Consider the following 12,396-nt stretch of genomic DNA (forward strand, 5'->3'; position numbering starts at 1 on the left):
GTTTGTCGTCGGCGTAAGATGTGTACTTCCAAGTTCCTTCTACACGAGAAGCAAATTCTTCCTTTGAAGAAGGAATGGCGTCGACGTTTGGGGAAGAGAAGACGGTCGACATCCATTTCTGCTAATGGTTAGTATCAATTTCTTTGCATTTGACCTTCGGAAGAAATATTTCAACCATGTGCGCTCGCTGGACTCGGTTTACATTTCACGTTGAACTTCAAAACAACCATATAGCTTTAATTAACCATACGAGACGCTTTTAAGTTTTTGTTTTTTTTACGACGAGAATTTAGCGTTCTTCTTGAAAGTAGCGTTTCTTTGTCAAACGTTGTCTTGTGCCTGTCAACGCCCACTCGTGTTGAAAAATTCGCTGCGAATTCTTTACTCCTCATTTACTCATTCGTTTCCACACTTTAAGTTATTCCTTACGTAAGTTTATCGATTCTATTTTCAGGGAGTAAACTACTGGAGACAGAAACGTCGGGAAAACACAAGGAGATCAAAAGGATTCAAGCAGGGAGGATGAAGACAAAGTTGAGAATAGCGTTTGAGAATTTGGTTAAATTGAAATCTCTCTGATAAGAAATGGCATTCTTGAGAGTGGAGATATAATCGAGTTCAAAATCATTTTTTCTCGGCTGAAATAGTTGCACTGGAGTGACATTCGGGTGCGAAAAAAAGTAAATTCGGTAGTGATTGTTAATGAACCCTGCCATTTTTAACGGAAAAGTTTCAACCGCTTTCGAGCTATCATTTAGTACATGTTTTCAAATTATGGGGAGTTTCATTTCTTTGCTCGAGCGATCATCAACGTGATTAAATTATATTTTATCGGTTCGGCATTTGCATGCTTTCCTATGTGTATTTTGTTTAAGTCGAGTATTTTTTGCTTTATTTTTGAATATTCCAAATTGTCTTACAATCGCCCAACTCTCCCTAGTTTGAAAACATGTTACTAAGCGATAAACGTTGTGGAGGATTTTATTAAGGTGGCACTGCATGTTGAAAATGAAAAACCATGATGGTAACTGTTGGCTACGTGATCATGTCAGTCATAGCAAATTCCGTTCTGATGTAAAATTGGACAAACAATTCAACGCTGAACATTTTAAAATGTCTCGATTTCCAAAACCGCATTAATCAAGCTCTAAGTTTTACGGAGGCCTAGTTTCAATTTATGATGTGAATTGTCTGTTGGAGGGCAATGCCCTGGCTCAAAAGCAACATTACATGACTGGTGGTGGAAAATTGTTTCAAGTGAGCTATCAAACTTTATGTCGTTGAAGAATTATTTCTACTTTTCAAGTCGATCTTGGCATTTTCAGATACGAAATTAAAGAAGTGTTTTGATCGCTTCTTCGATATCAGTCGAATAGACGTGAATGTTTATATATTTTTTTCCTTTTTTAATTCATCTCGTGTCAATTGTGCATGTTAAAAGAGCAATTTCTTTTCTCAAAATAAATTTGTGATCTAAATGATCTGAAAACGTTGCAGGTTGCATTGAAGTTAATTAAAATTGTTCAGTATAACTATCAAACAGTCTCTGTCATTTCCTTCTTTGCAATATGAAATTATAAAACATTTCAAATTAGTTCAGGGATAATCAACAATTCGTTTGTAAATCTGAATTCGCAACTTCACTTTTGAATATTTGTAACATTTGTTGACATGATCCTAACATATCATTTGACGCTTTGTTCGTTTTTTTTTTTTTACGTTTTATACGTTATAGTAAAAGGCGCGATCATTTTTTGACGTTTAATGTGTATTGACATGCAGTGCCACCTTGCAAATAAATAACTCTAGAAGAGGATATTGGGTTTCTGAATTGATCTTCGTACCCTTAAAATACTAGATTAATTTATCAGCAGATATTCTTTATACATTTCTGTACGGAAAACGTTCGGATTAAATTTTGTTTCTTCGAAAGGGAAATAAGCACAAAGAGGTCAATCAGAAACCAAATATATCCTCTTGTTTAACTTCCAGCGAGGCTGTAATGAACTATGTCTGGCATCGAGCAACTCTTTCCAAAAATGTAGGTCTAATTGTCTGATTTTTCAAATTGTTTTGTCTTCGATTTGCACTATCAGAAATTAGCTTCATGCAATTGCCTGAATATTCTAAAATGTTAAAGCTACTATTTGGTCTGAAAAACATTTGGACCAAAAATATTCACGAATAAATCTGTTGCTTTTCAAAAATTTGTAGCTCCAATTGGTTGATTGTCCTAAAATGATATTACTTTCGTCTGCAACTGACAGACATTTTTACTATAAGTATTCAGTATTACATCTTTGAATTTCAACACTTAGCTCCAATTTTCTGACTCTTTGAAAATTTTATCGCCATCGTTTGTATCCACTAATTAAATTCTTATCACGAAGGTAACTCCAGTTGTCTGATTCTTCTAAAATTTTTATCGCAATCGTTTGCTACGGAATAAAATTTACAACATACTTCCTATTAGCACTATTGCTTTTAAAAGCTGCAGCTTCAATTGTCTGATTCTTCTAAAACGTTGTTGCTTTCGATGGTAGCTGACCAAGTTTTCATAAAAAAATATTTAACAGAAGCCATAGGACATAGTGATACATTTTGAAGTTTGATAACCAGACATTAATCTTTAACACCCCGCTGGAAGTAATTTCTAGAAGATAACGAAGCAAACCATGAACGTTTTTTAAATTGTCCTATACATGATTTGTCGGGTTTTACTTTTTTATGTCTAAAAGTGACGGAAGTTCTAAAATTATTCAAACGCCAGGACTAGATTGAAGTTTTCGCGGTAATTTTTATTAATTCGTCGGAATAATCGGGTTCATGGCTTGCCTTTGCTATCTTCTTGAAATATATCGCATGATGATATCACGTTAAATAGTTAAGCTGTGAATGACGGGCAGCTTGAAATCTATATATAGAAATGAGACGAGCCAGTTAAAATGTCTAAAACTGTTATGTTTCTGCACCACATTGAGAAGATGGTGACATTTTAGAATCGCTATCGTTAAGAGAGTTTAAGTAGTTGGGTTGCAAGTTACCTAGCTGTATAAACTTTCTTAAACATTTCGATTTGGAAATATTTTCCCCCTTTTAACGTTGTGTAGAAACGTTGCAATTGTAGAAATTTTAAATTGCTCTTCTCATTTTTATAAATAGGTTTCTTGCTGCTCGTCGTTTCACGGCTGTTTAAAGATATCACCATGGGATATACCATCTTGAACACAAACAAATATTTACTGAACTCAAAATCTTAGTTTTTGAAGAACTCGAATGACTGGAATCAAAATTTCTTCGTAAGTTTGTGTTCAAGGTGGTATATGCTGAATTTTTTTGGCGGGAAAAATTCAAGGGGGTACCCTCTTAAAATTTTTGTCAAAAAAGTTGTCAGGGGAAACGCTGTGCAAATTTTTTCCAATTTTCCCGCCAAAAGTCTTAGTATATATAGGGCAATTTTTTTGATGACACCTTTGTAATTAACTGAATTGAATTTCAATAAACTAATTAACGAAAACTTTTGACTTATTGATTTGTTATTATTTAATTAAAGTTATTTGATGTCAATAAAAGAAACAAAAGAAGACAAAACAAGTTTGAATGTTGTATTACTTTTATTGAGTGAATGAAATAATACTTTCTGGAACAAAAGTTATGAGTAATGACAAACAGTATTTAAAAATATTATCAGAAAAAGAAAATTAAAAAAAAAAACGGCGCATGCGTATATTAGGCGCCCGTATTATTACTAAGTTTTTTAGCGGGGAAAATTAATTTTTTTAACACAAGTTACTTACACCAAGTATAAAGATTCTTTTTGAAAAAAAAATGGCGCATGCGTATTTTAAGCGCCCGTATTTTTTCTAAGTTTTTTGGCGGGAAAATTAAAAATTTTGACATGGGTTACCTCAAGAGTAAAATTTAGGCAGCCAAGACAAATGTTTAAAAACATTTAATAATCAAGAGAAACTGATTTTGTATATAATTTTGGTCCGTAAAAGAAAACTAGCAAAAAGTTGCGATTCTAAACACGAAGACTAACTATAGAAAATTTGATTTACGAGGACTTGTGAAGACTTACGAAGCTCACGATATGAGAACTCGGTGAATCGTATGATAGAAACGTACTTGACTATTGAACAACAGTAGTGTTACTTACACTAACGACCGTTGAGAATATGTTAAAAAGTTTTGAACGGGAATTATTCAAATTCAGGAAATTTTGCCGTATTTTAACTGCTATCTCAGAAAATAAAGAAAATAAAGTTTCTTTTGGCACCCTGCTGCCTTGCTGTTTGTCTAAACAAGCCAACAGAATACCAAAAGGCACTTCCCAATCTTTATTTGCTACATTAATAGTTAAATCTCCCGTTGCAATGCCATATTCTCAACGGCCGCTAGTGTAACGCAACACCACTGATTTCCAAGAGACACATACGCGTCAGTCACACAATCCACCAAGCTCTTGCATCGTGAACAAAGGCAAAACGATTAAAATTTGTAAAGCAAAGTCGACGAAACATTTTCTCGAAAACCTAACTGTAAATCATTCTTCGGGACAGTTTTTTTGCGAGGAAAACATCGCCGATCCTAACGTTTAGTCCACGGAAAAAATCTATCTTATACGTCCTACTTTTTGGTTTGAAAAATCTCTCAATCTGTGTTACGTTGGTCCTTGGCGTACTTCATGTATGTCTGTTTTTAGTGTCCTGACTTCTTAATATTGCCTCCAGTGTCTTGCCCTTGCCCTTGTCTTTGCTTTTGCTTTTGCTTTTGCCTTCGACTTCCCTCAGTCGTCTCGTCACAAAGAAATCCTGATAAAAAGAGAGGAAAAAAGTGTTTGATTTATATTACACTGAGCTTTGCAATGTAGTTAAGGGTAAAGGTAAAGTCTACATACGAGCCTTTAAATAGCTCATAAGGCCGAAGCTTACATGTATCCCGGTTTCTGTAGCATGAAGCGACTAGGAATATTTCTACTACCCCCTGGATGGGATGCTAGTCCATCGCAGGTTACCCCGCCAACATTAAATTCGCAGGTACCCATTTATACACCTGGGTGGAGAGAGGCACTGTGGGCGTAAACAGTCTTGCCCAAGAACACAACACAGTGTCCTCGGCCATGGCTCAAACTCAGACCGCTCGATCTGAAAAAGAGTGTATTTATTAGGAGACGACCATCCATGCCTCCATGCCGCAAGACCATGTCCCTGGCCTGCTCAATCATGAAGCCACCATGCCTCGCTGTGTAATGTACCATTTTGTAATGTACTGACACTTTATTTGCAACTACACAAAGCTTTCTTCATCCTATCTCGTATTGATGGTTTTTTAATTCTCATCACCTGTTTGCTTGACAATGAACTGATTTTGTAAAATAATGGATCTGAAAACCTCAAGATTAATTTGTAGTAACTATTAAATTAATAATGGCTTTGAGGACTTCCTGCTTTTCGTTGCTCTTTAAACAGAGAGGAGTAAGTAGACCATACATGTAGCACAGGCTTCGAAGCCAACAATACAAATGAAATATGAATGGTCACTGAAAATTTCAATTCCTGTCAGTGGTCAAATTATATGGATCAGTTTTAAAAAATAATTTGGAATAATCTGTCATCTGTCAGTTGTCAGTAAGGACGAGGTGATAAAAACACGATTTGTCAGTTAAAATTAGGAATTATTTGTCAAATGTCAGTATGCAGAAATCAAAACATGACTTGTCTGATAAAATTTGGAGCCATCTGTCAGTTGTCAGTATGGATGTTGAAATTGAAGCACGCAATTTATCAGTTAAACATTGGAACCATGTGTCACTTGTCAGTAAAGAGCGTGTTTTGACAAGTAATTAGTAATTGAAATCCTCTGTCAGTTGTCAGTGCAGATATAAAGATCTAAACGTGACTTGTCAGATCACATTTGGAATCACAGATCTTTCAGTTGTCAATAAGGATGTCAAGATCAAAGCAATGGATTTGTCAGTAAAAACTTGGAATCATCTGTCTGTGTTCAGTAAGGATATTGAGATCAAAAAATAATTTGTCAGATATAATTTGGAAACTTCTGTCAGTTGTCAATTAGGAAGTAGAGATCAAAATGTATGATTAGTCAGTTCAAATTTGGAATGATCTGTTAAATGTCAGTACGAAGGTTGAGATCAAAACATGACTTGTCATGAGTGGTCAGTTAGGATGTTGAGATCAAAACATATTTGTCAGTTACAAGATGGAATTATCTTTATCAATCTCATTGATAATTCATCAAGATTAAACAAAGGAAATCATGACCGTGACAGTGTTTGGATATATGATCTTAATTAGCGTAGATTTTTACGATTTTATTTCTCCGTTTTCCCCTTAGTTTTGGTTTCGATTAAGAAGATATATCAAACACTTAAGACAGTGTTTGACCACATTTCCAAACATCTTAAAGTTCATCAAAAACACTGCACTGTGCGTCGTATTTTCAACTCTCTTCTCGGTGTTTGGAAATGTGGTCAAACACGGTCTTTTATGTTTGATATATTATGTCAAATGTCTGTGCGCAGGTTGACAGCAAAACATCATTTGTCCGATAAAATTTGGACTCTTGTCAGTTGTCAATTAGGATGTTGAGATCAAAACATGACTTGTCATAAGTTGTCAGTAAGGATGCTTAGATCAAAAATAATTTGTCAATTAAATTTGGAATCATCTGTTGTTGTCAGTATGGCTGTTGAGATTGAAACTGTCACACATAATCTGTCAGTCACTGCTGTCCATAAGGATGCTGAGATTGAAGCATGATTTGTCAGTTAAAATTTGAAATCCTCTGTCAGTTGTCAGTGCAGAAATTGGGATTAAAGCATGTTATGTCAGTTAAAATTTGCAATCATTTGTCAGTCCTCAATAAGGACATTCAAGATCAAAATTTGGAATCATCAGTCAGTAGCTAGTTCAGATGCTGCAATGGAAACACGACTTGTTGGTATTATTTGGAATCGTTAACAAGTCAGTTGTTAGTGAGGATGTTGAAATAAAAGCATGATTTGTTTAAAAATTTGGAGCCACCTGTCAGTTGTCAATAATTTTCTCATTCCAAATTAGAAATTAAATTCTCTCTATCAATACTATATCAAGAAGACAAGTGACGAGAATAACGAAAATCAGCAACTAGAAAATATTATACAGCAAACAAATTTACAAAACTCACACCCCCAAAATATCACAATAAGTGGGGAGAATTCATGATTATTTTGAGCCTGTACAATTTCAAAGCCTGTTCAGTTAAGTTTCCTAATGAAGGTCAACATATGAAGAAGCTAGTCATAAAAGGGGATAAGTGACGATTTTGGTTGCTTTTCTTTTTTCTTGCTCCAAATTAGTTGAATTTTTGCATGTGGTCTTCAATGTAATAGAAAAATGTGGTTCTGTATTTTTGTCGCTGGTTTTTGCTTTGTTTTCGAGTTAGAACGTAGGCAAAAAACTTGGCTTTTCCTAACCATGTCTTTAGGAGTTTATTTGTTGAACAGCAAACAGGCAGACTGTTTATAGTGTATGAAGTCAAAACCAAATCCCACAGCATATAGAGCGGAAATCTGGGAACGGATTGTTTACACCGGTTATTGTGACGTGAACACAACACGTGAATCGATCGAGCGTCAAACGAAATGCCATCAAACAAAAAAGAGATGTGCCGCATTAGAGCTCTGTCAACTAATATCTTAAGCATTGTTTTAAAGTACCTTGTGTGCCTACCTGGTGGTTGAGAGGCATCATAAAGCCTCGATAAACCCGTAAGTCATCAGCACGTTTTAAAGAATCAAAATGTGTTCTGAAACTTCGAAGGCAGCTGATATACCGTAATCGTGTTATCGGCGTTCGAAGTCAGATCGAGCCAGGTAGCAAAGTCCAAGAGCAGTTCTTGCCCAAGAAAAATACCCTCTGGTGAGTTGTGGCCCATTTGCCAAGCGTTGCTAGCGTCAAAGTTTGGAAAGCGAGAACTGGTTTTAGAGTGATAAAATTTGTCTTGTATCGACCGCCATGTCTTCCCGCGCACGAGGTGTAAAGACCCTTCCCGGCATGCATTGCGATTACGTTCTGCGGACGTTTCTCGAACTGGTAACTAGATTTAAACATAATAATGGCCAGCAAGTGGCGATCGATTGTAACAGATCTGTGATCCAGTTTGCGTTGATTTTATTTCAAATCGGCATGATTTGTAGTGTTTTGAGCTTCTGGGATCAGGGGACATGCAGATGTATGGAGACCCGTACGTTGCGCAGAAGGGTTAATCTGTTAATCTGTCAGCCCTATTTATAGAGCGTTTTCACGTGGAGTCATCAAATTCTTAAATCCAAAACTAAACAGCCGCCAAAGTTGTTGTCCTCATCAGGCATAAGAGGTACCAGCGCATTTTGAACTTGGAAGTTATGGCGGTGCGTGACATAAAGCTACGATCGCGTTTGTCGAAAACTATGTTTTATCTCGTGATTTTTTAGCCATTGAAGACGTTGCCGTATTTGAAAAAGTGTTTATTAAAATGTTTATTTGTTTCATTTTATTTTTATTTACACCTTTTTTTGACCTGAAATCAGCATTTTTGAGCTTATACGTTGCGTGAAATTACCATTTTCAGGAGCCCATCATGGGCTCCTGCCATTTTGCTGTTTTCTAAGTGAAACCAACATCCTTGCCGTCACGCGTTAACGCGAAATCAACATTTTAACCTATTTAGACCTGAAATCAACATCATTGAGCTTATGCGCTGCGTGAAATTGACATTTTGCTGGTTTCTAAGTGAAACCAACATCCTTGCCGTCACGCGTTAACGTGAAATCAACATTTTAACCTATTTAGACCTGAAATCAACATCATTGAGCTTATGCGCTGCGTGAAATTGACATTTTGCTGGTTTCTAAGTGAAACCAACATCCTTGCCGTCACGCGTTAACGTGAAATCAACATTTTAACCTATTTAGACCTGAAATCAACATCATTGAGCTTATGCGCTGCGTGAAATTGACATTTTGCTGGTTTCTAAGTGAAACCAACATCCTTGCCGTCACGCGTTAACGTGAAATCAACATTTAAACCTTTTTTGACCTGAAATCAACATTTTTGAGCTTGTACGTTGCGTGGAATTGACATTTTGCTGGTTTCTAAGAGAAATCAACCTCCTTGCCGTCACGCGTTAACGTGAAATCAACATTTCAACCTTTTTTGACCTGAAATCAACATTTTTGAGCTTATACGTTGCGTGGAATTGACATTTTGCTGGTTTCTAAGAGAAATCAACCTCCTTGCCGTCACGCGTTAACGTGAAATCAACATTTCAACCTACTTAGACCTGAAATCAACATTTTTGAGCTTATACGTTGCGTGGAATTGACATTTTGCTGGTTTCTAAGAGAAATCAACCTCCTTGCCGTCACGCGTTAACGTGAAATCAACATTTCAACCTACTTAGACCTGAAATCAACATTTTTGAGCTTATACGTTGCGTGGAATTGACATTTTGCTGGTTTCTAAGAGAAATCAACCTCCTTGCCGTCACGCGTTAACGTGAAATCAACATTTCAACCTACTTAGACCTGAAATCAACATCATTGAGCTTATGCGCTGCGTAAAATTGACATTTTGCTGGTTTCTAAGTGAAACCAACATCCTTGCCGTCACGCGTTAACGTGAAATCAACATTTAAACCTTTTTTGACCTAAAATCAACATTTTTGAGCTTATACGTTGCGTGAAATTGACATTTTGCTGCTTTCTAAGTGAGATCAAAGTCCCTGCGGTCGCGGCGGGCCGATCCTTTGTTATGATAAACCGAGGCGAGACTTCGACTTATAACAAAGGCTTGACTTGGTTATTATAACAAAGGATCGGCTCTGTTTATCATAACAAAGGCCCGGCTTCGTTTATTTGCAGCCTCGGCGGGAAAAGGGCGTTAGGTATTTTAATCAAAAGTGAACTTTGTCGAAAACGCTCCAAATTTCGCATAGAGTTTTGTTTAGGTATGTTTAGCAATGTCCCGTAGTTTTTGCGCTAAACCTTGCTTCGTTTTCAGGATATTGCGTATGCAAAAAACCACTCGGTTTTCCTAGCGGCGTCTTTATAAAGCGAAGCAAAAACCAGCGGCAAAAATACAGGAACACGTTTTTCTATTACATTGAAGACCACATGCAAAAATTCAGCTAATTTGGAGCAAGAAAAAAGAAAAGCAACCAAAATCGTCACTTATCCCCTTTTATGACTAGCTTCTTCATATTTGAACCTCAGGAGAAACTAGAAATTTGTAAAAAAAATTGACTAGATCTAAATCCATTAATTGCTTGAAGTGAAACAAAGAAGCGCCATTTCTTTGTCTTCAAAAAAAGGCATAGGAGATCCCAAATAATTTTAACACCAACAAATGCCATTCAACCAAATTCTGCAACACTGAATTCCATTCTATAATGGTACTGTTCTTCAAAATGATTACAATAATAATGACAATACACTAATCGTCTGACTTCAGGTAAAGAAAAACTTAGACTGACCTGCTACGTCTGATGTATTTCACTTCCTCCACTGATCTTTTGATGTTTATGTGTTTCTTGTTTGCCTTGATAAGAGATACCAACATACTGTTGAGTTACTTACGATTTCTTACTATTGGTATAGTTTAGCATTCTTAATTTAACTGATGGAATAACAACTAATAAGTAAAGTAGTCTGTAATAATATCACATTCAATAAACTTGCGAACACCTTTAATTTGCAGATACCAGAAATATAAACTGACCTGATCTAGCTGTATCTGACTCCTCCATTGACGTTAGCTGTCCCATGTTGCTGTTTACTTCTTGTTTGCCTGATAATAAATGAAAATATTTCAGTGAAAGACCTATTAGTTGCAGTTTCCTTTTGAGTAGAAGTTATTACAAGCAACATTGAAACTAGCATTAAAAAACAATGTATCAATAAAGGCAATCATCTGAACAACAGCTCTATTGATGTTTCTCCAGCAACCCATAATGCATTGCAGTTTCATGAGACTAAATGTAATTTAGGCAAAGTTTGAGTTGAGTCAGTGCTGGTCAGAGGTCTCTCAGGGCAATCATGCTCGGTGGGGTCTCTTATGGGGTTTTGCAGGGCTTATGTGTTTTGCTTGCCAGCTGTGTGGGAACATGCAGTTTGGCTTTGAGTGCCATTCGTGCCTGTTGAATGCAAGCTTTTGTTCCCTCACCTCCCTCCCTTTCGCTGGTGAGGGTAAGTATACGAGGTGGTAAGTATCTCCACTGACTCTGTCAGTGTGACGTTGCCTGGTGGTTGTCGCTCTCAAGGTTGCTGTGGATACCTGCATGCTCTGCTCTGTATCTCGGCTCTACCATCCCTAAGGCACCTTTCCCAAGCTGAGTTTAAAAGCTAAATAAGTTCATCATTCAACCTTCTCAACACATCAAGATAATCCAGTGTTCTTTTGAATGAAGCCTTAACTACTCTATTTAGTCAAGTCAATTTTCCAAGCTTTCACAAATCCATGGCATCATTGACTTGACTTGAGTAAATTATACAGTATTAAACACCCCACTCGAAAGAACACTAGATGAAGGAACAAACTTAACTCTAAAATCAAGATAAATTTAGAACTCATTATACAGGAGCCCTGACATCTCTACACTAGAGGACAAATTCCCCAAAGTGACAGCTAAAACAGATGAGGAGGCAAAACTGTTGAACAGGTTTGCAAGGTAAAAAAATTCAGTCTGTACCAACAACCGCGATCAAGATTCTCCCATACAGACCTCCTGCTCGGTTAATAAGAGCTAAGTATTGTTACAGTGTCTGATTGGCCAGGGCTTAAGATTTAATTTTATCCAGAATCTAATTCACGAGATATCGATTTATTTTGGCTAAATAAATGTCTCAAAACATATTTAGGTCTTTTCAACCATTTAAGTAATCAAAAGTAGCAATAGAACATAATGTTTTCATTACATGCACATACCGACGATGGCCAACGACACGACTTTCCATCTTGAGGTCGCTTGCTGCTTCTGGTTACTGAATAAGTTTGTTCCATCAGCAAACTTTTGCGTCTGGGACACATTTAGGAACATTTCTTGTGATATAGACACAGCATTAGCCAAAGCGTTGAAGAAAGAAGCTTCCAAGACATCGTGTAAACGAGGGGACGTAACTAATTTGCAATGCAAATACTATTTGAGTGCCAGGGCTGCCCGTCTTTCTTAGCCGGCGGGGCCTGGGTGCAAGGAAAAGGAGGCTCTGAAGACTTTCCTGTACAGTAGCTAAATCAATACTGGTTTTATTCTTAGAAATATCCACTTGTTGATCTCTAACTACAGCCTTTGCACTAGAGCTTCTACAGAGTTACGTTTTAACAATGGGAGCAAAGGAAAGATTTGTTAACGAGTATC

At 36.7% G+C, this 12,396-nt stretch overlaps 2 long non-coding RNA genes across 2 annotated transcripts; one reads left to right on the top strand and one right to left on the bottom strand.

Moving 5' to 3' along the window:
• On the top strand, nucleotides 1-3,517 carry LOC149109048 (uncharacterized). The gene is made up of 2 exons (XR_016208248.1): nucleotides 1-127; nucleotides 455-3,517. It is a non-coding gene; the product is annotated as an uncharacterized LOC149109048 (long non-coding RNA).
• Nucleotides 3,518-3,937: 420 nt separating this feature from the next.
• LOC149109049 (uncharacterized) lies at nucleotides 3,938-12,191 on the bottom strand. The gene is made up of 4 exons (XR_016208247.1): nucleotides 11,967-12,191; nucleotides 10,761-10,829; nucleotides 10,516-10,580; nucleotides 3,938-4,814 (listed from the first exon to the last, which is right to left on the bottom strand). It is a non-coding gene; the product is annotated as an uncharacterized LOC149109049 (long non-coding RNA).
• Nucleotides 12,192-12,396: the final 205 nt, after the last annotated feature.

The sequence above is a fragment of the Orbicella faveolata genome, unplaced genomic scaffold (genome assembly GCF_042242905.1).
Source record: "Orbicella faveolata isolate gen_17 unplaced genomic scaffold, um_ofav_v1 contig_25, whole genome shotgun sequence".
NCBI classification, from domain to species: Eukaryota; Metazoa; Cnidaria; class Anthozoa; order Scleractinia; family Merulinidae; genus Orbicella; species Orbicella faveolata.